The 27,446-nt window shown below is 39.9% G+C and overlaps 1 protein-coding gene and 1 long non-coding RNA gene across 7 annotated transcripts in view; one reads left to right on the top strand and one right to left on the bottom strand.

Annotated features, from left to right (window-relative positions):
* The first annotated feature begins 19,615 nt into the window (after positions 1-19,615).
* ECHDC1 (ethylmalonyl-CoA decarboxylase 1) overlaps positions 19,616-27,446 on the top strand; it is a 45,117-nt gene continuing 37,286 nt past the window's right edge. For 3 of the 4 annotated variants that reach the window (XM_019951760.3, XM_019951756.3, XM_004312709.4), the window contains exon 1: positions 19,706-19,886. The gene's annotated coding sequence lies outside the window, so the exon portion shown is untranslated. The other variant, XM_019951757.3, reaches the window with a different exon arrangement.
* On the bottom strand, positions 20,114-25,993 carry LOC109552830 (uncharacterized). 3 transcript variants are annotated; one of them, XR_002179738.3, is made up of 3 exons: positions 25,134-25,993; positions 20,757-20,835; positions 20,114-20,668 (listed from the first exon to the last, which is right to left on the bottom strand). It is a non-coding gene; the product is annotated as an uncharacterized lncRNA (long non-coding RNA). The 3 variants fall into 3 exon arrangements; XR_012324832.1 differs by lacking the exon at positions 25,134-25,993 and adding an exon at positions 20,907-22,715; XR_012324833.1 differs by lacking the exon at positions 25,134-25,993 and adding an exon at positions 21,938-22,713.

Raw genomic sequence — 27,446 nt, 5'->3', positions numbered from 1 at the left:
GATTTCCTCTGTATCTTATCTGTCAGAAATCTCAAAGTAAAACAGAATATCTACCTGCCATAATAAACTATAGTCAGATGCCTGGTAATAAATATCAATTTGCTTTTGTCAAGTGTTTTTTGCACTGTTTTAATTCTTTTACTTTTATATTTCCTTTAACTTTTAAAGAGTTTCAAATATTTTTATAATGTAGGCAAGATATCTTTAAAAACTCAAATTAATGTGGTAGGTACGAGAAATATTCATTGCCTCAACATTAATGGCAAGTTCAGTTTAGTTCAGTCAAAATTATTATTTTTTGTTTCAGAAGCCATCTTCAGCCTTTAGTTGACTATAACAGTGGCTCAGTCTTTGAGGAGTTTGCAGACAACTTATATGGTCAACTTACTTCCCAACAGAAGTGTGGTTTATTGTGTTTCTCTTAGGCTCAGACATTAAACGTTACAGGTAGCAAGGAACCTTCTTTTCACCACCTACCATCCCCCCCTATATTTCCACAGTTATATGTATCCACCCTTGAAAAATTAGACCCAAAGGGTGTGCATTACCATCTTTTATTTAATCTTTGTTGAAAAAATATTCTCAAATGTTGCCAAAAACCAAGAAAGAAAATTATGCTTTTTGTTGTTGTCATTATTATCCCATTTGTAATCTTTTATCTTGATAACATTTCAACTCTTTGATCATTGCAAAATGTACATATTTTAGAATGAACTATTATTTATTTCTAAATCACTAGTATTTGTTAAAGGCCTATTGTATCCATATTTGTACTAGATATTATGAAATTTAATAAAGCAATAAATAGATAAGTTCAAAACAATACAGATGAAAAGTAGACAAAAATAAAAAACCTGAATATAATTCTAAAGGTGAAGTTATATGATATAAGCAAGATAGAGAGGTATGTTTCCGGACACATCAAGTAAAATGTTAATGGATAACTTGGCATTAGTCAGACAGTGTCGCATTTTAATTGATAGTAAAAAGATGGGAGACTTCTCTGGTTGGGAGAACAGGATGAACAGAGAATATACAGGGGAGAGAGAAGAAGGAAAGTAGTCTCTCTGAGAAGTATATCAGGGAACAAGGAATCACAGGCCATTGTAAGCCAGGCAAGGGGGAGGCAGAGTGGACAGGAGCACAGCACAGTGGGTAATAGCCCCAGTTCTACAGCCATGTAACCTGAGATAGAGTCTCGGAGGCTGATGAACAGAGGACTTAAACTTTAGGCTGACACTTCTGAAAGATCATAAAGGATAATATTTCAATTAATTAAATTTCAAAGTGGGTGGTAGTTATATTTTCTGTTTGTCTTGCCGTCTTTTAAAATATAAATTGCTACATTCACCTAAACAAAAACAGTTGGTGATCAATTTAAAGACAGATGGCACAAATATTTTTCCCTACAAGTATGGTTGTTTTCCAGTTGTGACATTTTCTTTCCTGAAATTCAATTTTTAAAGATCTCAGAGGAAGCATTTCTAAAATGTAAATGATGACTGCAGTAGAGAAAAAAAAAAGCATACTGATTACTGAACTCAACTGTAAGAGCAAATGAGTTCCAGTGGGATATGGCTTGTGTGTCCAAATGTGTTCTAGCCATGAGGTCAAGAGGCCATGATGTCAAAGCCACCCTTACTTGTCTGAAGAGTCAGTGGCTGCCTAGGCAATGTTCCTTCAGGGATAACAGAAAAGGTACCTGTCACTCAAAACAACTCCCCTGTCTATAGACTGACTTCTGATGTCTTTCATTCTCTCTAAAAAGAGGACTTTTAAGTGAAGATACTCTGTGCAATATAAGGAGTTGGTTTACATTTGCTTGAAGATATAAATGAATGAGGTTGATTCAGTCATGCCAGTCTCATGAATACTCACTTTTGATCTAATGAGATAATTTGACCACATATCACAGCTCTCTTTGCCCAGGGTAAGTTTGCATAGTATATCTATATACTCTGTACAGTGTGGAATAGCGGTAAACACTCTGGATCACTTATTTACTTATCTAAATAACTTATTGAAGATACATTAGCAAATACAGCTTCAGATTTTCCTACCACCCAAAACAACAGAATCTGTGTTTTGAGTAAAATTTAAATTGTAACCCAAGGCCTTCAAACTTAAAAAAAAAAAATTTCCAGTTCTAAAGAGTATAGTCTCTGATCTTTAATAAGCACTATTTCTTAGATATCAAGGACTTCATGCTATTTTAGGAAGAGAAAATGTCATATGAGAAAGAATCTAAAATGGATTTACTTTTAGATTCTATGTCTATTGCTGCAAAAGACAGTTACAGTTGGCATCTAAAAACCACACAGCTTTCAAACAGATACCATCTGGAACTGTGAGTAGTCTCCTCCAGGCAAAAGAAATGAGGGGATAATTCAACAGAAACAGCAGAATGAGGACATGGGAAGTTATTAAAACAATAACACGTGCATGTCCATCAATTTGGCAGCTATCTTAGTGTCTTGTTACAACACAAATCTAGTGTATATTTTATGAGCAACACCTGTACTTTAAGTATTACAGGTTGCAAACATGAGTTTCTGTTTTTAAAATTGAAGTAAACGCACCCAGAAATTACAGAAATGAGACAAACATGATCATGTACTGCTGGTGGAAGAGTAAATTGGTCTAACCTTTCTAGAAAACAAATTGGAATCAAATATCAAATGCCTTTAAAACTTATTCATGACATTTTAACACTTCTAGCAATCTATCTAAGGAATTTGTCAGTGATCTTTTAAAAAGGGAATATGACGTTTTGCACAGTACTCTTCTTAAGAGCAAAAATTAACTCTACAACAAGGGAATGGTTAAACAAATCATGCCATTTCCACATTATGTAATATTGTGGAGCCCATAACCATGTTTTGAAAACTTAGTATTATTTTTAAAGGTTTATGATTTAATGTTAATTTTTTTGCAATTTCATGAGTAAAATTTTACATATGTGACCATTAAAGTTTGTAAAAAAGAAAGTAAATCAAATGATAATATTTCAGTTCTTTATATTTTCCACTGCCAGACAACAATAGCTGTAATATTCAATGGGGGGTCAGTCTTAATCCTGCTCATTTAAGTCACATAGAACAAATGTATTTCAACTTCTTCACCTTTCAAATATTCGAAACTAGGTAGAGAGAGCTGTCAGATGATCTGTCCACTCCTTCCCAATCCTGACAAAATGTCACAACTTCTCCATGTTAACTATTCCTGATACCATCAAAGATTTCCTACATGATATTTTCTATTTATTTACTTAATTCTATTTATATACAATGCTTTCTATCTGCTGGTTACTGTTCTGTGTGCTTTACAATGGTGAGTTAAAGTGGCCTTCAGGGTATTTTCTGATCTAGGTTATCTAGAAGTTTGTGTTCTAATTGTGTTCTAAATTCAGGAGCCAAAAAAGAAATAAGACCTTGGGACCATTCCAGGTGGAGAGTTAAACTGAGTCCTGCCCTCCCAGCCCTGCACAAAGTTGTGATCTTTGAAGGGCTGTGCCTTCTGAAAAATGATAAATGAGGCAAAATCTATACAACCAGAAAATGTGCCTGACTTAATTTGAGCTATGAGTGAGGAAAGAAATCTCCCTTGAGAATTTGTAAACACAGGCATAGTTCAAGCAGTCTTAGGGTTTTATTTTAAACCTCCTGGGTGGTTAAGTGCCAAGCTGAGAAATATACTTGCACTGGTCCTCATTGGCAGAGCCCTGGGTGTCTGGCAGAACATACTCCCTAAGGGCATAAATTTAATCCAGATTTGTGGATTAAACGTTGGATTCTCAGAAATCCAAAAGTCAAGCAGATAAAGTCAGGGTAACATGACCTCACACCTCATAATTACAAAACTCTCAAAGTTAAAACAGTTTTTGTTTTAAATTTTTTAAAATTGGGGTATAGTTGCTTTTACAATTTTGTTTTAGTTTCTGCTGTACAATAAAGTGAATCAGCTATATGTATACATATATCCCCTCCCTCTTCGACCTCCCTCCCCCACCCATCCCACCCGTCTAGGTCATCACAGAGCACCGAGCTGAGTTCCCTGTGCTATACAACAGGTTCCCACTAGCTGCCTATTTTAAACATGGTAGTGTATTTATGTCAAACTCAATCTCCCAATTCATCCTACCCTCCCCTTCCCCCCTTGTGTCCACATGTCCGTTCTCTACCTCTGCGTCTTTATTCCTGCCCGACAAACAGGTTCATCTGTACCATTTTTCTAGATTCCATATATATGTGTTAGCATAAGGTATTTGTTTTTCTCCTTCTGACTTACTTCACTCTGTATGACAGACTCTAGGTCTATCCACATCTCTACAAATGACCCAATTTTTTCCTTTTTATGGCTGAGTAATATTCCGTTATATATATGTACCACATCTTCTTTATCCATTCATCTGTCGCTGGACATTTAGGTTGTTTTCATGTCTTGGCTATTGTAAATAGTGCTGCAATGAACATTGCAGTACATGTGACTTTTTTTTTTTTTTTTTTTTGCGGTACGCGGGCCTCTCACTGCTGTGGCCTCTCCCACTGCGGAGCACAGGCTCCAGATGCGCAGGCTCAGCAGTCATGGCTCACAGGCCCAGCCGCTCTGCGGCATGTGGGATCTTCCTGGACCAGGGTGCGAACCCATGTCCCCTGCATCGGCAGGCGATCTCTCAACCACTGAGCCACCAGGGAAGCCCAATTTTTGATAGTTTGATTAATATGTATCTTGGCATGTTTCTCCTTGGATTTATCCTGTATGGGACTCTCTGTGCTTCCTGGACTTGATTGACTATTTCCTTTGCCATTTTAGGGAAGTTTTCAACTATAATCTCTTCAAATATTTTCTCAGACCCTTTCTTTTTCTCTTCCTCTGGGACCCCTATAATTCAAATGTTGGTGCATTTAATGTTGTCCCAGAGATCTCTGAGACTGTCCTCAATTCTTTTCACTCTTTATTCTGCTCTGTGACAGTTATTTCCACTATTTTATCATCCTGGTCACTTATCTGTTCTTCTGCCTCAGTTATTCTGCTATGGATTCCTTCTAGAGTATTTTTAATTTCATTTATTGTGTTGTTCATCATTGTTCGTTTGCTCTTTAGTTCTTCTAGGTCCTTGATTAACGTTTCTTGTATTTTCTCCATTCTATTTCCAAGATTTTGGATCAACCTTACTATCATTATTCTGAATTCTTTTTCAGGTAGACTGCCTATTTCCTCTTCATTTGTTTGGTCTGGTGGGTTTTTATCTTGCTCCTTCATCTGCTGCATATTTCTCTGTCTTCTCATTTTGTTTAACTTACTGTGTCTGGGGTCTCCTTTTCACAGGCTGCAGGTTCGTAGTTCCTGTTATTTTTGGCGTCTGCCCCCAGTAGGTGAGATTGGTTCAGTGGGTTGTGTAGGCTTCCTTGTGCAGGGGACTGGTGCCTGTGTTCTGGTTGGTGGGGCTGTATCTTGTCCTTTTTGTGGTCAGGGCCACATCCACTGGTGTGTTTTGGAGTGTCTGTGGACTTATTATGACTTTAGGCAGCCTCTCTGCTAGTGGGTGGGGCTGCGTTCCTGTCTTGCTAGTTGTTTGGCATGTGGCATCCAGCACTGGAGCTTGCTGGCCGTTAGGTGGAGCTGGGTCTTAGTGTTGAGATGAATTTCTCTGGGAGAGCTCTTGCCGACTGATATTAAATGGGGCTGGGAGGGTTCTGGTCGTCCAGTATCCTGGACTCGGCCCTTCCACCTCGGAGTCTCAGGCCTGACACCCATCTGGATCACCAAGACCCTGCCAGCCACACAGCTCAGAAGAAATGGAAGAGAGAGAGAAGACAAAAACAAAAAACAGATTAAAAAAAAAAAACGAACAGAGAGAAATCTAGAATAAATGGTAAAAGCAAACCTATACAGACAGAATCACACAAAGAAGCATACACATACACTCTCACAAAAAGATAAAAAGGAAAAAAAAATATGTATATATAAAAAGGAGGGCTTCCCTGGTGACTCAGTGGTTTAGAGTCTGCCTGCTGATGCAGGGGACACAGGATCGTGCCCTGGTCCAGGAAGATCTCACATGCCACAGAGTGACTGGGCCCGTGAGCCATGGCCGCTGAGCCTCCATGTCTGGAGCCTGTGCTCTGCAATGGGAGAGGCCACAAAAGTGAGAGGCCCGCATATGGCAAAAAAAAAAGCCAAAAAGGAAGAGAGCAACCAAACCAATAAACAAATCCACCAATGATAATAAGCACTAAATACTACACTAAGATAAACATAAAATCTGAAACAAATTAGACACAGAAAGCAAACTCCAAGTCTACAGTTGCTCCCAAAGTCCACCACCTGAATTTTGGGAACATTTGTTGTCTATTCAGTGTTCTTCAGATGCAGGGTTTATCAAGTTGACTGTGGGGATTTAATCTGCTGCTCCTGAGGCTGCACGGAGAAATTTCCCTTTCTCTTCTTTGTTCACACAGCTCCTGGGGTTCAGCTTTGGATTTGGCCCTGACTCTGCATGTAGGCTGCCCTCAGGAGTCTGTTCCCTGCCCAGAGAGGAAGGGGTTAATTCAGCAACGATTAGGGCTCTCTTGCTCACTCAGGCCGCAGGATTGGTAGTCAGAATTGGAATGTGGGGAGAGCCTGAGGCAGCAGAGGCTGGTGTGATGTTGCAACAGCCCGAGGCATGCCGTGTGTTTTCCCAGGGAACATGTCCCTGTATCATGGGACCCTGGCAGTGGCGTGTTGCACAGGCTCCCAGTGAGGTGTGGATAGTGACCTGCACTTGCACACAGGATTCTTGGTGGCAGCAGCAGCAGTGTTAGTGGTTCATGACTGTCCCTGGGGTCTGAGCTGATAGCTGCCGCTCGCACCCGTCTCTGGAGCTCTCTTAGGCAGTGCTCTGTCTTCTGTGGGCACACTGGAAAGGAATACCCTCTCCTCGTGCACCCTGAAACAAAGGTCTCTTGCCTCTCCAGCAGGTCCAGACTTTTTCCTGGACTCCTTCCCAGCTAGCTGTGGTGCACTAGTCCCCTTCAGGCTGTCTTCATGCAGCCAACCTCTTTCTTCTCCCTGGGGTCTGACCTCCGAAGCCCGAGCCTCAGCTCATAGCCCCCACCTGCCCCAGCCAGTGAGCATACAAACCTCTCAGGCTGGTGAGTGCTGGTTGGCACCCATCCTTTGTGCGGGAATCTCTCCACTTTGCCCTCTGCACTTCTGTTGCTGCACTCTCCTCCGTGGCTCCAAAGCTTCCCCCCCCAACCCCCATCCCCCCCAGTGAGGGGGCTCCCTAGTGTGTGGAAACTTTTCCTCCTTCACAGGTACCTCCCAGAGGTGCAGGTCCTGTCCCTATTCTTTTTGTCTCTGTTTTTTCTTTTTTCTTTTGCCCTACCCAGGTATGTGGGGATTTTCTTGCCTTTTGGGAAGGCTGAGATCTTCTGCCAGCGTTCAGTATGTGTGTGGGAGTTGTTCCACATGTAGATGTATTTCTGATGTATTTATCAGGAGGAAGGTGATCTCCACATCTTACTCCTTCGCCATCTTGAAGGTCTCTCCTCAGAAAAATGCTGTCTTCATTCTTTTTTCTGTTCCGTGATAGTGAATTTCACCATTCTGTCTTCCAGTTCACTTATCCGTTCTTCTGCCTCAGTTATTCTGCTATTGATTATTTCTAGTGTATTTTTCATTTCAGGTATTATATTGTTCATCACTGTTGTTTTGTTCTTTAATTCTTCTAGGTCTTTTTTAAGCATTTTTTGCATCTTCTCGACCTTTGCCTCCATTCTTTTTCTGAGGTCCTGGATCATCTTCACTGTCATTATTCTGAATTCTTTTTCTGGAAGGTTGCCTATCTCTACTTCAATTAGTTGTTTTTCTGAGGTTTTATCTTGTTCCTTCATCGGGTACATAGTCCTCTGCCTCTTCATTTTGTCTATCTTTCTGTGAATGTGGTTTTCATTCCACAGCCTGCAGGATTGTAGTTCTTCTTGCTTCTGCTGTCTGCCCTCTGGTGCACGAGGCTATCTAAGAGGCCTGTGCAAGCTTCCTGATGGGAGGGACTAGTGGTGGGTAGAGCTGGGTGTTGCTCTGGTGGGCAGAACTCAGTAAAACTTTAATCTGCTTGTCTGCTGATGGGTGGGGCTGAGTTCCCTCCCTGTTGGTTGTTTGGCCTGAGGCGACCCAGCACTGGAGCCTACCCGGGCTCTATGGTGGGGCTAATGGCGGACTCCAAGACGGCTCACGCCAAGGAGTCCTTCCCAGAACTTCTGCTGTCAGTTTCCTTGTCCCTGCAGTGAGCCACAGCCACCCCCCACCTCTACAGGAGACCCTCCAACACTAGCAGGTAGGTCTGGATCAATCTCCTGTGGGGCCACTGCTCCTTCCCCTGGGTCCTGATGCGCACACTACTTTGTGTGTGCCCTCCAAGAGTGGAGTCTCTGTCCCCCCAAGTCCTGTCGAAGTCCTGTAATCAAATCCCACTAGCCTTCAAAGTCTGATTCTCTGGGAATTCCCCCTCCCATTGCCAGACCCCCAGGTTGGGAAGCTTGACATGGGGCTCAGAACCTTCACTCCAGTGGGTGGACTTGTGTGGAATAAGTGTTGTCCAGTCTGTGAGTCACCCACCCAGCATTTATGGGATTTGATTTTATTGTGATTGCGCCCCTCCTACTGTCTCATTGTGGTTTCTCCTTTGTCTTTGGATGTGGGGTATCTTTTTTGGTGAGCTCCAGTGTCTTCCTCTCAATGAATGTTCAGCAGTTAGTAAACGTACATCCTTCTACTCTGCCATCTTGAACCACTCTCTCGATATGCCTGTATTTTACATTTAGACAACAGTTGGAAGTTCTCTTTACCTCTTCCTAAGTTGAGCACAAGAACACCAAAAGTAGCATTTCAGACATATCACTGACATAAGAGAATTTGAATTCCAGAGGGATATTTAACGTGCAATTTCTTTACACAAAGATCATTTTCAGCTCGTTGTTTTTGACATTGACCAAATGAGTTTTGCTTACTTTGAGTACTGCTTCACTTTCTGCCACTTAATTTTTGCAGGAACTGGGTTACTTTCTCTAAATCATGGCAAGAAAAAGACTGACTGACAACTACTTTTCTCCTCCCACCATGATCCCCTCCTGCTGTTCTCATAAAGAAGGAAAAGAAGGGAGGATAGAAGGTCCTCCAAAAATGTCAGGAGGATACACAGTGATCTCTGCTGAGATGAAAACAGATCTGAAAAATCCACAAGCACCGTCCAAACTGCAACTTCTGCAGAACTCATGACTTTGCACTCTGACCAAGTAAAACATATTTTAAGATTTCTGAAATTTCAAAATAAATTCTCCCCTCTTTCCTACTAAATTTCGTAAATAGTAATATCGTTTCAAACTGTTTGAATCACTGGTATGACTCATTCAAATCCAAATTATTTGACAGGTAAAAATGACAGGAAGAAACCAGTTCCATGTTAAAATAAAACTAGTGCAGTTCTCACTGGGTTTTCTTCTGGTTCTATAAAGCTACATCCTTAAGCTTTCTCTCTCTCAGCTTCTCAAGTGAGTTTCATAAAGTTTTTCCTTTGGTACATTCAAACAGTCCACTCTTATTTTAATTATTTGGGCAGATGTTACTTGATTTTTGTGTGTGAGTTGACTTTGCTAGGCGCGTGAAAGACATGAGGAAGTGTCAGCAAGTATAGAACAAGAAGAACTTTGCTTTGTCTGTTATTTTACTTCATTTTTCCAAGGCAAGAATAAGAAATGAGGAGGTGACGGAGATAGTTTGAGGAGAGAAAAACTACTGCGCATCTTATTCATCCATTCGTTCATTCAAAAATAATTATCCGGCACCTCTCATATGGTAATCATGGCAATTCAGAGCTAAAGGAGATAGTAATGGTCTCTGTCCTCATGAAACTTAGAGTTTGGCTAAGAAGACATTTATTACATATATATTCACATGCACACTGAACCTTAGAATAAAGTATAAAGTATACTGGGTGTGTGTGAGGAGCTGATCATGAAAACAAAAACCACTGAGTATTTAAAACAGCAGAAATTTATTGCAAAGGAATGGTGACACAGGTGATGAAAAACTGAGAAGTCCAACAGAGGACCCTGAGGCTATCTAGAGGCTGGCAACAATAGGAACCCATTATCTCCTCACTTCAGTCTGAAAGGACAAAAGGCAGAGGTGGCATTATGAGAGCACAGGGGCCAGGGTCACCTGGTGGGAACTGGAGCCACGTTAGGAAACACAACTTCCATCAGTTATGACACCACGGGCCAGGAGATGTGGAAACGCCGTGGCTTTCCTTTTCCTCCCACCCTTCAGTTTCTCTACAGTAGTCATCATTGGCAGTAAACAAACTGGCATGGGAGTTTATCTTTTTGCTAAATAGAAAAGACCAAGAAGGAGATTTGAGGACAAATTGACCCAGGACCTGCACAGAGAATATAGAGAATTAGAAATATCTAACGTAGTACTGGGGATATCAGCTTTGAACCCTCTACTCACTTCCTACCTCTACATCAGCCTGGCTATGTAGCCACACAATCAGAAATGTTCACTGCCAGTCTTAAAATACTCTTCCTTCTACTTACTCAGACATAGATCTGAGGAAAGGAGAAAAAGGAGGTGGAGGAAGCTCTAAAAATGGTATAAGAGACCAAATGGAGGGGGAGTTTTATATATATGCAGCTCAGTATAGATACAAAGGAGAAACATAGTCATTATTGAAGCACTATAAAGAAAACCCTCCGCAAGATTTGGGTTCAAATTATATCTTTTGCAATTACAAGCCATGAGCTCTTCGGCAGTTTATTTAACCAATTTGACCTCAGTTTCTTCATCTATAAAATGAAGTTAATAATATCAATACTTACTTTGAGTGGTTGCTGCAAGGATTTCCATATATCAGACGTAGGGGTGGCAAGCTGGTTGGGGGTGGGGGAATGAGAGCTAAACTCATGTTTGCACAGAAAGCAGCAATTGCCCACTTTGGTACTGCCACCAATTAGTTAATGCCATGTTAATCTCTTGGATACATAGTAGGTGCTCAATAAAAAGTTACTTTTATTATGTTTATAAATCATTAAGTAAAACTTTGTGTGTAGTTTATTCATTTGGAATTCAGGTAGGTGTTGAAAGGAAAATTATTTATTTTCTCATCTCAATCTTCGTGTTCATCTTTTTACAGCCATTTGGAATAAACCGATGTAGAAACTTCTATAGAAAGAAACCCCTATTTCTTCTTTCAATGTCATCTCCTTCTCCTCCTATACACCTGCAACCATGTCTATCTTGTTCACTATTTGATCTTCAGTGCCTAGAACAAGGCCTCTTAGGACGTGAAAGGTCCTGAAATCATGTTGCTATGCAGGCTCCACTTTAGTAATTGATTGCTTAACTGGTAATTCTGAAATAATTAGGTTGTTGAAAGCAACCACTGAAATTTAAAGATCACTTCCCGACATGCCTTCACAGTTTGAAGACTGAACCTACTGTTTCCATATCGGAGCAAATGCTTTATGGGAGCCGACTATAAAATTCAAAAAGTTATTATTCCAATTAGTAAATCTTAAAACAATGGTTGAAACTAAAGAATTTATTCTTGGTTGAATTTCTTCTGTGTGAATCAGAAAGACTAATGTTGTGGGTAATACTAAATAAGACAGAGTATGTCTCTGTGTCAAATATCAAAATAATTTTGATATGTGATGCATAATTTTCTGAATCTTTTTGCAACATCTCCTGGTTATGAAACATCCCAACATCCCACATCATCTCCTTTCACACCTTTAATACTAGGCTGAGAACTTTCTTTTTCCTTTCATCTCCTGCTATTATATATGTATATAAATGACTCATCAGAAAGTCTAGCCTCATAATTTCTCAAGCTCCATATTCCCAAAACCTTTTATCTCCACTTCATTTCAGTCAGTCTTACAGCTCTGAATTGCTCCCCTTCGAAGATTAAATCTCAAGACTCCACTTCTATCTAATCCTTTCCTCCTGCTCTGTTTCCTCTCATAGTTGTTGCATTTACTCTTCAGGAAGACCTCTGGTGTCCTTTCCCCTTCTGTATCTTTTCAGTACATTAGAGCTCCTTTTGGCTTCTCTTACTTTTCTATTTAGCCTAATTCCATGCTTGCACATCTCAACTCTGCCCTTTTTTCCCAGCACTTTTGAGTCCCTAGACTCTAACCTCTCACCAACTTACAAAATCAGGTCATAAACCTTGGTAACTGCTACACTCATCCCCTTCTTTCCTTAGAATGCCTAATGTTCCTGTATGTCAAATATGATCCTGAATCATATGAATTCTTGCAATTTTTACCTCAATTCCAGGAATCTTTTGCTGTTTTTTTTTAAAATTTATTTTTTATTTGTTTATTTTGGCCGTGTGGTGTGGCATGCAGGATCTTAGCATGTGGGATCTTAGTTCTCTGACCAGGGATCGAACCCGTGCCCCCTGCATTGGGAGCACGGAGTCTTAACCACTGGACCACCAGAGAAGTCCCCCAGAAATCTTTTTTTTTTTTTGTGGTACGCGGGCCCCTCACTGTTGCGGCCTCTCCCGTTGCGGAGCACAGGCTCCGGACGCGCAGGCTCAGTGGCCATGGCTCACGGGCCCAGCCGCTCCACGGCATGTGGAATCTTCCCGGAGCAGGGCACGAACCCGTGTCCCCTGCATCGGCAGGCGGACTCTCAACCACTGCGCCACCAGGGAAGCCCCCAGAAATCTTTTAATTCATTTCTTGTGGATTCAGAATCATATTTCCTAAGGAGACCTTAAAGAGTATTTTTCTCTCCCCCCCCTTGTCTCCCAGTCCCACCACGGCCTTGTTCAGTCTCAATGGAAGCTTTTTCTCATTTAATTTCTATGGTCTTGAACCAATAAGTTTAGGCTATTAATCACTGGGACATCTTTACGAAGGAGACACATTTACATGCACCTCTCCCAATTGCGCCGTATACAAGAGTAGTCAGAATGCAAGGTGGTGGGTGAAGGGAAGAGAGGGCACAGGCTGGTTTGTTTGAAAAACTCCCTAGTGTAGGAGGCACTATCAATATCCATAATTTCCATGCATACCATGATTGCTTCCAACATCTTGGGCTGCCTGAACTCACTTTGCTGGAGATCACAGCAGGCCAGAAGCGCCAGGAAAATGGTTCGCTGGTGTGGGAATACATATACTCCAGCTCTCAACATTCCCTGGATGGGACAATTTTGCACATGTGTTTTACACTGTCTTCTAGAGATTCCCTGGGGATTAGGCTCCATTTTTCCCCCACTGTGGTATCATGCTTAATTACTCCTCCTTCAATTCTCTGTATCACCTCACCTGTGTTCCTGGCTACTTTCAATAAACTGCTTGCACGTGAATCCTTGGGTTAAGGCATGCTTCTGATGTAGGCAAAAGAAGACACTAGGAAATTCTAAAGTGCATACACTTTTGGGAATCAGTGCCTTAGTGAGAAGATCAAACCCAGCTCTCATCAATTTATTTTATCTTTCCTGTTTTTCATCTCAAGACACATTGCCACACCACTCCCCTCATCAAAAAATATTCAGTAACCTCCCCAATTAACTTTTCCACTCTTGTTGACCTGGGAAAAAAGCTGTCTTTTCTCCTTGTCAAGCCATGTTACTTCTTATCTACTTTCAACACTAAAATCCACTATTAAGAGATTGCCTTTATTAAAAAAAAAAACAACAAAAAGAAACCTCTCCACCCTTGTACTTCTTGTCTATGATTTTATAGCTACCCTACCTTGCATCAAAACATCTAAAAGAGTAGTTGCTAGCCAGCCTTTGCCTTCACTTCATTACCATCCTTTGAGTTTTTAATCGTTTGCACTGCTTCTTCCCACCTTAATTAAAGCTGCTCTCTCAAAGGTGACCTATTTCAGGAGTCCCACCTCTGGAATGGCAGCATGAGGAGTTCCATGGATCCAGTCCCCAACCAAATAAGCATAAATAGTAAAACTTATTTTTAAAAAAACATGACATTTTAATGTATATGGAAATTGGCATAAGGACATACAACAAACATTTATTCAGGAAAATCTACTAAAACTCAGTAAGAACAGTGAGAATCTGGGCCATTTGAATCACAACCTGTTCCCTCTGTCCCTTGCTCCACATCAGCATGAAAGAAAGTTCATTCCAGACAAGTGCAACCAAGAACATAGGGTTCCCTCTCCTCTTAAGTGCTGTGCAAGGGACAGGCTGCCAGTGTTTATCAAATACCCCAGCTACATTTTGCAGAGGCTAAATTCCAGGTGACTGCAGTAGAGGTCAGAGGCTCTCTTCTTTCACCCAGCCTCAATTCATAGGCCAGAGGCTCTACCACAAGTGCGGTAGGCTGAGAAGACTGGGCCCTTGATTTCTCTCAAGCTAGCTCATTTCGAGGTGGAGGTTTCACTATAGGAGAGGCAAGCCAAGAGGACCAGAGGCTACTGCCTACACTTAGCGCCTTCCTCCTGAGGGAAAGATACCATACATAGAGAAGTCAGAGATTTTTTTTCCTCAGGAGGACAGATGGGCCTTTAGAACAGAAATTTCTGAAGCTCTACCAGATGATCTAACTTTATATGAAACAGAGTGTGGGAAAGGTCAAACCTAAGGGTGCTCTTAGAAACAATGGAGCTGTTTGTTGGGAGTGAGAATGCCAAGCTAAAAGGCTGGCCAGCAAGTTTGCTAGAGGGAAACAGGGAAAGAGATGCCCAAGAAAATCACTCCTGGAGTCAGAGCAATCTTCACACACTGGCTTCAGACACTACCCCTAAAATGAGGCCCAAATTTAATTGCATCAAACTGTGGAGCAATTTATGCCCAAGGGCACTATAAAACAATACAGCAGATCAGCCAGAAATTGAAGGAGTCTAACATCTGGGTGTGATCAGGGAAAGAAACAAAGAAAGCCCTGCTAAAACCACTATCATCCCAGGAACCTTTGCAGTACTCTCTCAGGAGCAACATCAGAGCCTTCAAACTAAGATAGCAGCACCAGTAGCTAAAGAAATAAACAAGTAAACAATGATAAGCACCAAATGGGTGGGGGAGAATCATATGCAGAGTTACTACAATATATTATCTAAAATGTAAAGTTAAAAAAAAGGAGACACGCAAGAAATCGGAAACGGTGACACATACACAGTTTTTTTTTTTTTTTTTTAAAGCAGGCAATAGAAACTTTATTTGAGGGGGCCCAGATGTTGACCATAGCAGACTTCAAAGCAGCTCTCACAAATATCTTCAAAGAATCAAAGGAAATCATGCTTAAAGAATTAAAGGAAGGTACAATGATAACGCCTCACCAAAGAGAGAATATCAAAAAGGAGAAATTACAAAAAAGAAACAAATAGAAATTCTAAAATTGAAAATACAATAACCAAAAAAAGAAAAATCACTACAGGGCTCAACCGTAGAATTGAACTGGCAGAAGAAAAAATTAGCAAATATAAAGAAAGGTTGATAGAGAGTATACAATCCAAAAAAATAGAGAGGACAAAAAGAATGAAGGAAAAATGAACAGAGCCTAAGAGAAACGCATACCATCACTAAGCTCACCAACATACACGTAATAGGATTACCAGAGCAGAGAAAGGAGAGAGAAAGAAACAAGCAAACAAAACTGCAAAAACTTATTCAAAGAAATCATGAAAATTTCTCATATTTGATAAAAAACATTAATCTACACATCCAAGAGGCTCAACAAACTACAAGTAGGAAAAACACAAAGAGAGCTACCCAGCAACATGATAGTTAAATGTTCCAAGACATTTTTGTCTAAAGACATCTTTGTCTAAAGAGAAAAATTTGAAAGCAGCACAATGGAGCTGTAATAAAGACAATGTCAGGTAAACAAAAACTGAAAAAAATTCATTGTAAGTGAATCCAACTAACAAGAAATACTAGGAGAACCTCTTCAGGCTGAAAGCAAGTGACCTCAGACAGTAGTTGGAAACCATATGAAAAAAAGAAAAAAGATACTGATAAAATAATTATGTAATGATAAAACATTGAAAGTGTATTGCTTCTCCTTTCTTCTCTTAGTTGATTTAAAAAGCAATTATGTAAAACAGCATGTATAGAAGTAGGTCTATAACATATAGAAATGTAATGTATTTGCCAATAATAGCACAGAGGAGATCGGTGGGAGCAAAGCTGTATTGGAATAAGGCTATGATACTAGATGGTAACTCAAATCTTAAAGAGAACCATAAATGATAAATAAGGTTAATATAATAAATGCTATAAATATACATTTGCTCTTTTCTTCTCTCAGTTTTTTAAAAAGATATACAACTATATAAATTAACACTTATAACAATGTACTGTGCAGTTTGTAACATTTATAAATGCAGTATGTATAATAATAATGGAACGAAAAGGCAGAAAAAAGAACTCTATAGGAGTAACATTTCTATATGCTACTGGAATTAAGTTAGTATAAATCTGAAGTAGACTCTGATAAGGTAAGATGTATATGGCAAACCCCAGAACAACCACTAAGAAAATAACCCCCAGATAATGAAAAAACTGTAAAAGGAAAAAAAAATGTAACAAGAGAAAACAATCATTAATGCAAAACTAAGAAGTGAAGGAAAAATAAAGGAAAGAAAGAAATGAGACAGAAAAAAAAAGGTAAAATGGCAGGTGTAAATCAACTATATTAATAATAACATTAAATGTGAGTGAATTAAACAATCCAATAAAAAGACAGAGATTGTGACACTGGTTAAAAAAAAACAAGAACCAAGTATATGTTGTGAGAGTGGACAAATTTGTATTTATAGATACAAATAGGTTGAAGGTAATAAGATGGAAAAATATATATCATGTAAATAGTAACAATAAGAAAGCTGGAATGTGTATGCTGATATAAAGCAAATTGAACTTTTAAAAAATGTTACAAGAGACAAAGAGGGACTTTAAAAATGATAACAGTGTCACCCTTAGGAAGATAAAACATTCATAACCACATGTTTACCTAAAGTTAGAGCCACAAAATACAGGAAGAATTTACAAAATTGAAGGGAGAAACAGACTTAGAAAAACACAATTCAACAGCAATAGTTGAAGGTGTCATTAACCTATTTCCTTCCCCCCCCAACTTCATGGAAGTATAATTGACAAATAAAATTGCATATACTTAATGTATACAATGTGATGCTTTAATATATGTATACATTGTGATATGATTACCACAATCAAGCTAATTAACATCCAACACTTAACAGTTACCGTGTGTGTGTGTGTGTGTGTGTGTGTGTGTGTGTGTGTGGTGAGAACACTTAAGATCTACTCTCTTAGCAAATTTCAAGTATACAATACAGTATTACTAGCCATAGTCATCATGTTATACATTAGATCTCCAGGATTTATTCATCCTATGTAATTTAAATTTTGTACCTTTTGACCAATATCTCCCCATTTTCCCCATCCCCCAGCCCCTTGTAACCAACCACCTTTCTGGTCTCAGTTTCTATGACTTTGGCTTTTTTAGATTTCACAAATAAGTGATATCATAGAGTATTTATCTTTCTCTGACTTATTTCACTTACTGTAATGCCCTCAAGATCCATTCATATTGTAGCAAATGGCAGGACTTCCCTTCTTTCTTATGGCTGAATAATATTCCTTTATATATATATATACATATGCCCATCAGATATAGATATTGCTATAGACTATATCAATTTATATTTTTAGAATATATTCAAATATTAGCAGTTATCTCTGTGAATAGGACTAGGGAAGGTTTTTGTTGTTCTTTAAAATTTTCATATGTGCACAGTAACATTATATTCCTAAATAGAAAAAACATATTTTTTTCTAATGCCAACAGAGAATTACACTCTTTTAAAAATAGATGGGAGGGAATATCTCTTACTATCTAGGAAGTGAGGAAGTGTCGGAAAGAGAGAGGGAGAGGGGAAAGCCATGGAAGAGACAGAGGAGAGAAGAAAATCGCAAAGAAACAGAAGTTATAGTCACTTGATGCTTTTCATATTTGATAAAAATATCTACTTTTATCTCTCAATTGGGTTTTTCTTGGACATCCAAACTCTATAGAAAGGGATGAAAGGTGACCTATCCAGATATAAAGTTGGGTCATAATACTTTTTAAGGTCCAAAAAGTCTTTTGGAATTGTTATAAAAATGCAGAAAAAAACTAATTGTGACATAGAAAATTTTATGTGCCTCAAGACTGAAAGCTATTTTGAGCCAATCTCTCAGAAGAGTAGATACTGAAAAGTCTTGACTGTAGAACATGAGATGGAGTAAAAGGAAGAAACGCAGTTTAACAGCAAGTCAAGTGAAGGAGGGGAAGAATAACTGGACATGTATTTTATGAAAACTCAAATGATTAAAGAAATGGCCATCCAATATTTGCAGATTGAGCCAGCAGTTAGACTAGGCACTGACATGCTAATATTACAGCACATTAATTTTGTAGTTCGGCACAACGGTTATTGTAGTAAACGGTATTTTTACACTAAGTTGTATGTTAATATACACTGAAATGCTATTCATACAGATGGGCAACCAGAACACTACTGGAAAATAAAAAAAATGTTAAAGACTAGCTCTTTTAATAGAAAACTTTTTCTACAGGATATGGGAAGCAAGTATCAGATATCCTGGTCTCAGCCCTCCCAGCTCCCACCTTCCTGTCCTCTCAGGACACTTAAATAAATAAACTTTTTGTGGCTTAGCCTCATAGTAGATTCCAATTTATCAAGGCTAATTACAAATGTACACGTGTGTGTGTGTGTGTGTGTGTGTGTGTGCAGGGGGTGTGAGGGAATTTCAACATGAAATTCAAGTAAATATCAATAGAATTCGTTATTTAGGCCCACTGCCTACCACCACTGACACGTCATTGCAGATTCCCATCTACTCTAACTATATGCCCATAGCTGTGGGTGAAGAGGCACTTCTGTGGGTGAAGTGCTATTAGAGAAAAGAAATACTGGTCTACCAGCGTATTAGTCACTGTACTTAAATGCATAATTGTCATCTTCTGTGCTACCTTCCATGAATCTTCACTAGCTGCCAAACTTGTTCCCCTTCCTCCAAACTCCTGAGCACCTTTTCAGCTACCTTCCAAAGCACTTCGGATTGACAAATAATTTTAAGCTTGTTGAGCGTTACAATGACGCTATTACACGCGGTGCATATGCTTTCTGGCAAAAACAAAAAACACAAAAATGCCTTCTCTCCACTCAATAACACAGATGACATGTGTAAGAAGGCACAGCCTAGATAACTTCCTCTCCCCTCCCGTTTCGAAGTTCTCCTAAATTGGTCCTTCTCCTTCACTCTTTCCACGTTTACACAGGAGCCTGAAACAGCGCAGGACTTCGGGGCTTCCGGGCACCAGCCCCGGCCCTGCGTCGCGAAGCCCGGCAGATAGGAGCCCGCTTTCAGGGCTCACTCACGACACGAGCACCCGGCCAACAACGGGGTCTTCTGGGTCTGGGGTGCCCGCCCTGGAGCGGCACAGGATCGCCGGGAGAAAGAGCCGACGCGTAATATAGGTAACGGGCCGCGGAAGATCAGAGAGCAGCGGGCGCTGCAGGTCGGGGGCGGGGAAACGGAAGAGGATCTGGGCGGAGCGGAATGGGGGCGCGGCGGAGCGGAAGAGGAAGTCGGCGCTTCTGGGAGCTGCGGGACCTTGTGGCCGTAGGAGCTTCACTTTAAGTAAGTACCGTCTAGGCGAGGACTCTAGCTGTCTCTGCGTAACGGACTTTAGTGTTTCTCCACAGGGATTCCAGACGGCGAGCCGCGGGGGTTCGGCGGCGCGGTCCGTGTGAAGCCGCCCCGCAGGCCCGCTGCCCTCTGCTGGGCGTGGGGACGCAGCGCACAGCGACGCAGAGGCCTTTGCCAGGTGAGCGGAGGGTGATAGGAAAAGACGAGTCGAACTTTCCTGGGAGAGTGGAGAAACAGCTGACATAAACGTTTTCAAAAGAATAGGGAGACCTGATTTCAGTGCATTAATTTAAATGCTGAATACTTTCCAGGCCCTCTTCTCAGCAGTGTTAAAAAAAAAAACGACTAAAGAAAATAATTTAGGTGATACAGTTTAAGTTCACATTGACATGAAGTGGGCAGTCTCCTTTTGGAGACATGCAAAATAAGGTGGAAGGCAGGAAGCTTTTAAGGTAAAAATAAAACAGCCGTTTATTTTACTAGCAAAATGGGCTTATTTGGGAATAGCAGAGGAATTGCAATTCGAGACAAGCGAACTATAGGAAAAGCCATAGATAAGTTCAGCAAACAAAGGAGAGGCCCATTCTGTTACAGAGAAAAAGGAGGAAGTTGGGAGGGGTTGTTCTGAAGAAAGTCCCCTGGTAGAAAGTGAGAGTTCAGGTGGTGATGGTTCCTCCTAGGCAGATTTGCTGGGTGAACAGGAAATCTTCCCTCCTAGTAGGTCTGTGAATGATGCTTTGCTGTTGGAGTATGTAATTAACGGGAGTAGTTGGTGCTTCTTGTGGTAGTGTGTGAGGGTTCCCCCTTCTGGACTCCCAGCTATTTTAAATGAGGTTTCCGCTATTCAGTTTGACATTTTCTGCTTTTCTCTGAAAGCATCGCTGATCAAGAGTCAGGTTTTCCATCTTCAGTGGCCTTTGTCTCTTGGTGCCAGGACTTTTCCTGGGTGTTGTGTCCCACCTTAAAGGGAAAGTGCACAGATTGAAAACGACTGAGGTCATGTTCAAGTAACAAGGAGGAGTAGGAGGGAGAAATCTCAGGCACTTACCATCTAAAGTCTGTGTCTTCTTAAGGTCATAAGCGTTGCAGACCATTCTGATCATTTTGAAATGTTGAGCCAGCATTACCTGTTGGACACATCAGTTTTACAAAGGTGTTACAGGAAACAAACTACAGATTTTAAAATAGTTATACAAACCGTAATTAAAAGTAACATAACTCCAGGGCTTCCCTGGTGGCACAGTGGTTGAGAGTCCGCCTGCCGATGCAGGGGACGCGGGTTCGTGCCCCGGTCCGGGAAGATCCCACATGCCGCGGAGCGGCTGGGCCCGTGAGCCATGGCCGCTGAGCCTGCATGTCCGGAGCCTGTGCTCCGCAACGGGAGAGGCCACAGCAGTGAGAGAGAGGCCCGCGTACCGCAAAAAAAAAAAAGTAACATAACTCCAAATTTTATGATGGTCTAAACTAGGACCTTAGGCCTGCGGGTAGCCAGCTGAACAAATCATGGAGGGTCAGGTGAGACTTGTTGCAACCAGTGCTCTTTCTCCTCAATTCTTCCATGCAGTTGAGTTTCTGCTGCTCTAATCATGTTTTCTTTGGCACTTACTCGGACCTGAGGGAAAAAAGGCCCTTCCTACAGAGGCAGACATGGAGTCATGTATGCGTCCTGGAAGTTCCCACTCAAGGTGGCCATGAAGGCTTAGTAAAATGGATCAATGGGAGGCTTCTATTTTGTATTGAAGAGAAAATAGAACAGTGAATACAGCAACAGCACAAACTGAAAGAATTAACTGAGCATGTTGGGAAGACAGGGCAGGAATAAGTATGGAGCAATAGCTTATGAGCTCTTTGCAAAAACAGCAGAACTTCAAAGACGTATTAAAATAGTATTGTTATCCCCAAAGAGCTGTTTAGAACCAAGTGTGTTATCCAGTAAGACAGCCTGTAAGGTTGCAAATTCAAAGACCGTGAATCTAGGTAAGAATCCCAAAACAGTTAATAGTCCAGATGAAAGAAAGACTTCAGTGAATTCTGAACCTTCTAACTCTTTAAAAAAAAAACCAAAATGCAGGTGAAAAGACTAATTTGTTATGGGGTCATGATGAGGTAGTTTCTGAAAGGCCATAATCAAAAGAAGAGGATTTGGGAAATACAAACAAGGGCATTGTCTTTCTGTGAAAGAGAGAGAGAGTAAAAAAAAAGCAACAGTGAGAAAAAGGGTATACAGGCCTGGTCAGGTCATCTTTGGAAAGCTGTATGCCTCCGTTGTCAGCTGCTTCTCTTCCTAGTCATTTCAATTTGGAGGTTTCCAGTGTTTGTGTAGGACCACATGTCAGGTGCGGTCTTCTCTAGCTGTGAGATGTGTACTCAAGGTTCGAGTCCCTGAAGTTTGGCTGTCTTCTAGGTAGTGAGGAGGACCTGGTATAGTCCCTTCCAAGAGGATTCAAGGCAGTCTTTGTTCTTACTGATTTCCAGTCAGAAGAGTGGAAGAAAATTGAAAACATTAGTCTGGAGAGGAGTAGCCAGACATTATTGGAGACTAGAAGAATTTAGGATCCAGTCCAGTGTGCAGGTATATGACAGAACCTTGGAGATAATTGATAGCTACATAAGTGCAAACATGATTTTTCTCTCTATGATTGTCCTCACTTTTATCAAAGATAATCATAGTAAAACTAATTTGTTGGTATTAAACTTGGTTTGATTATTTACATAAATGCAGCAAGAATGGTGATTGACCATATAAGCTCTTTTTCAAAATTGTTTTGCTGGAATCTTGTAAGCAAGGTACCAGGCTGATTTATTTATTATTTTTGAGAAGTTCCTTAAAGCTGTCTGGTCATATCTGTCTATGTACGTCTTTCTTGAATATGATAATCCAGCCAAAGCCTTGGTAATATAGCCAATATTTCCAGTTGTGTCTTGTTATGAGGAGAACAGATTCTCATTGAATTTATGCAAGTACACATATTGTCATGAAAAACATACTTAAGTTTTTGAATTCTGGAGGGATCAGGATGGGAGAAAAAAAATAAATATTTTAACCTTTGTTACAAAGATACGTTTTCTTTTTTTTTTTTTTTATGCGGCACGTGGGCCTCTCACTGCTGTGGCTTCTCCCGTTGCGGAGTACAGGCTCCGTATGCGCAGGCTCAGTGGCCATGGCTCACAGGCCCAGACGCTCCGCGGCACATGGGATCTTCCCGGACCAGGGCACGAACCCGTGTCCCGAACCCGTGTCCCCTGCATCCGCAGGCGGACTCTCAACCACTGTGCCACCAGGGAAGCCCAAAGATACATTTTCTTAAAGGAGAGGAAGAAAAAGGTCCTTTAAATCTAGTTCTGTGTAATATCTTACAGTTATCTAACACCTGCCTTCTAGAGTATTTGTCAGGATCTTTTCTGCGATGAAAGGTACTAGAAATGATATTTGCAAAAGCACCAGAGTAAAACAACAACTGTCTATAACTGACAAAAGACTTAAAAATAGTAATGATTAAAGATCTGATGAAGGTTCATTATGATGTAATTGACAAGTCAATTTGGTTATTTCTATGACTACATCTTTAAAATCATGGCTGATAACATTATGCCAGGACACATCAGAATCATAGGAATTTTCATACAATCTCTAGAACATTTAATAACATTCACGTATACAACATAACCTAAGAAAGTTTATCATCATTTATTTGACAAAGCTTCCCATATAATCTGACATATCAGATAAACCTGATTAACATCTCCCTTTTTATAAGAAGAGAGAACAAGTCCTCTGAGAAGTCCCAGGGGCCGTCTGGAGATTCCCAAAGTTATTTTCAGGTCAAAACGACTTAATTTAGAGTTTGATTTTGGGGAAGTGTTTCAAAAATATCAAAAGGTTTTGGACATTTGACCAAATAAGATTACTGAAGATTACAAAACACCAAGTATCTATTTAATCAAAATGACAAAAAGATTTCAAAAGACAAATAGAGAAGGTTACATAGCTGCAAAACAAAAAAAACCAAACCAAACCCTTAGCTCTTCTTTATAAAAAAGACAGCTTTTTAGAAAAGCACAGGAGATAATTTTGATAAAACACAAAAAAGTAAGGAAAAACCTTTCACAATCTCTTATCAGGAGCAGACCAATAGCCCAAGCAAACTATGTCCTTTCAGCAGCTGAAAGAAAATTAAGTTCCAGTTTTACATAAGTACACTATTGATATTAAAGCTTACTTTTAAAACCCTTATAGCAAGTATATTTAATCTTATCCTACTTTATTGCGTATAAAATTTCTTTCAAAAGATTCTCGTTTCACAAACCCTTCTACAGTTTTCTATTTACATTCAGATTTTGTCTTATCCTTTCCTTTTTATTCTGGCAACTATTTTACTTCAGGACAAAACTACTTCCTTTGCATACAGCGATGTTTTCCTTATCATTTCTAGTAGCTTTAATCATATTTATTAATCAGAATATATAACCCTTAGAAACTTTGATTTCTAGTGAAAACTAAGAAGTAAGCAATTTTAGAGTAGCAAATTTATAAATGTATTTTCTAGTTTCCAGAGGTATATGCCATTTTAAATAGTACAGTCTTTCAGTGTGACACAAGACATGGTTACTAAAAGACAAAAATTTAACTTTGGTTTCTCTAAAATAGAAAGCCAAAAGCAATAGATCTGTGTTCGGTAATTAATGTTTTAGTAATTTATCATGTTTGGAGAATGATCCAGACATTCAATAAAGATTTGAGTATGCTACTTTTTTTAAGGACACATATCATAAAACATAATTATTGCACCTAAACACTCTTACCCCATTTTCATTTATCTGAATTATTTGTTCCCAGCATTTATGTTTAAATTGCTCACAAAAACTTCATGAGACATTAGACAAAGTCAGCCATCAACTCAAGCAAATTTTTTTTCTAACAAACTTGTAACAGAGATAACATGAACTTATTTGACTAGTAAACCCAAGTAGAATAAAAGTATTATATTTAATGCTGATAACTCTAAAGACATTCCTGTTTCAATTAGACTAACAAATTTAAACTAGCTTTAATGCCCGATATTTTCCCAGATCACATGAACCACAAAAGCATCTGTTTGAGTTTCTCTTATATTTCTGATAATTTAATTTATATAAGTACTTAATTTTTTTAGGCCAGTTAAATAGAACTGTTTTTATAAATTAATTTTGGCAGTACCATCTGGAGGTATAAAAAGAACACATCTATAACACATATATGGACGCACATAACATACAGACAGACACAGAGATCTTATAGCCTGGTACAAAACTCAAAGAGAATATTTGGATCCAAATTGTATCTCTGGCAGATGGACTAAGTTAACCTGTTTAATTGCATACTGTAAGGATCCTCTTAGAGCTGTCTTTTCGGAGTCCTCTTGTCTTTTTAGAAATTTCTGCATACCTATTAAAGAATGCATTCCACTGTCCTCGAGATCAGGTGTCCTAAATATTGAACCTGGGTTTGAGCAAACTGCAGTTTTTCTTTGGAGACATTACATCCCCTTAAGGTCAAACATTTTAACAGGTGGATGCTGTTTTTCTGTGAAGAAATTTGAGAAGGGGGACAGAGAAACAGATTATCTACATAGTATAACAAAGTAGAGAATAGAAGAGTTTATCAAAAAATTTGATCTCAGTAGGAATGGATGTCAGTAGCTTGTAGGGATTAGGAACAATAGGGTACTGAGGGATAACGGTGTTATTTTTTGTTCAGAGGTTCTGGACAAAGCTCCATCCCTGGCCTCGGGTTTTCTCACAGGTAAACTAGGGGTATTACAAGGAATGAGTTTATTGCTTTGAAGGCTTATTTATCTACTGTCAAATTCTAGAATTATTATTTCCTTTTTGGGGAGAAAGAAATCCCAGCATGATACTTTTCTAAGAAGTCTTGGCCTAATAAATGAATAGGGGGCAGAGGAAGTTAAGGAGGGAAGAGTGGGTATCTCTCAAAAGGCCTAAAAAAAGGCCTATTGCAGAGACTCCCACTATCTGAACCGTGTTAGTACCCATCTTGGAGAAGGGAAGGAGGAAGCCGGCACTGGAGGCAGGGCCTGAGACAAAGAAAATTGGAGGAGGGGAGAGAGAGACCTCAGAGGACATGTCTTTCTTTCTTCGTTTGAAACGTGCATGAGGTAGGACTGCAATTTTTAAATGTAGTACTGTCCAGAGTCCCTGAAAGGGCAGGGGGCGAACTCCAACATGTAGATTACTGGGATCCCATTTCTCAGGTTTTTTTTCCTAGAGCAAAAGAAAATTCCTAAACAGTCTGCAGGTCAAATATCAGCACAGTTCCAATAGGAACAGCCTGATTCCAAACGAGTTGGGCCAAATGCTAAGTGAGTGAGTGCTCACAGGAGGGATAAAGCCTTTATACAGAAAGTTATCTAATGGAGGTTGTCTTAAGTTTTGGTTTGCTGATGTGGGACCCATGGCAGGAACAGCTCTATTTTGGGCCTAGAAATTGATTTCAACAGTAGGTAATGTTCCCTGGGAACTCTGTAATTGTCCTTCTCACTACCTGTATTAAATTATCTTGCTTAAGTAAAATTTGCATCCTTCATTTCATGCAGCCAACTTTTCGACAACAGCAAAAATGACTAACTCATTTTTGGTAAATGTTCTTTCATTCTAGAATTCTTTTGAGCCTCATTAATCCTTTTAATGCTACACGCACATATAACTGCGAAATCTGCTGGGGGAGGGAGGAGCATGGTAATAAAACAGAGGATCTTTTCTTGATATTTTATTGGTCTGATCTGAAAGATGAGCAGATCTCAGTTAGTTGGGGCACAGGCAGTGATCAACATTCCAAGAGGAGAGACCAGCTTGCAGGGAAGAATGGAACCGAAACAGGGTGAATGGTGGGAATAATAAACAGGGTAGGTAGAGTTGGTTTGTGGACAGCTTCTTAAGCCTTGTATGGCATTATGGATTCTCAAGCATTGTGTGCCAAATTATTACTGGTGAATATTATTTGTCAAGTACTGTACTAGGCACTGCAAGTGCCCTCTTACAGCTAAATCTAGTGGGAAGATTTGGTTAAAGAAGTCATTACAGGGAAGCGTGAGTGAGGGTTAATAAAGGATATAAATATTGTGAGAACAGAGAGTAAAAGTATTTGGTGTAGTTTAGAATATTAAAGGAGATGACTTGGAGTCTGAGGAAGAAAAAAGTGTAATGGGTGGGGGAAGCACGTATTCAGAGGCTTGGAATGAAGAGAACACCTGAAGGATTTGAAAAACTGAAAGAAGTTCATGTTGGCTGAGAGGAAGAAGGGTATGTGTGGCACGTAATTAACCTTGAAAGGTAGGATAATAAATGACAGCCTAAAACCAAACTAAAATATGAGAAACAGGTCATATACTGACAGTCTAAAGTAGAATAGTTTTGATTTTTTGTTTACTCCCTGCGTTAAGCTAATTGTTTTCTTACTAAGTATGCGTTTGTGTTTATTGTCTAGATTTAGCAGTTTCAACACATGGTAAAACGGGTTATGCCTTCTAAGAGAACAGCTAGCTTAGATCCTGTGCAGGGAAGGGAGCTAGTTGATCACCTTTGAAGAACTTTAAAACAAAAGTGGAGAAAGTGAAACCTTTGATCTCAGATGTACACAGGGCTTTCTTCTCTTTTCCTTTTCCCATGGTATGGTTGTGAGCTTGTTCAGCTGGGCTGAATCTGCTTGTGGTAGGACAGCAAAGCATCCTGCAGGATGAGT

This window comes from Tursiops truncatus, chromosome 12 (genome assembly GCF_011762595.2).
Source record: "Tursiops truncatus isolate mTurTru1 chromosome 12, mTurTru1.mat.Y, whole genome shotgun sequence".
Classification (NCBI taxonomy): domain Eukaryota; kingdom Metazoa; phylum Chordata; class Mammalia; order Artiodactyla; family Delphinidae; genus Tursiops; species Tursiops truncatus.
This window is presented reverse-complemented; position numbering and strand designations above follow the sequence as displayed.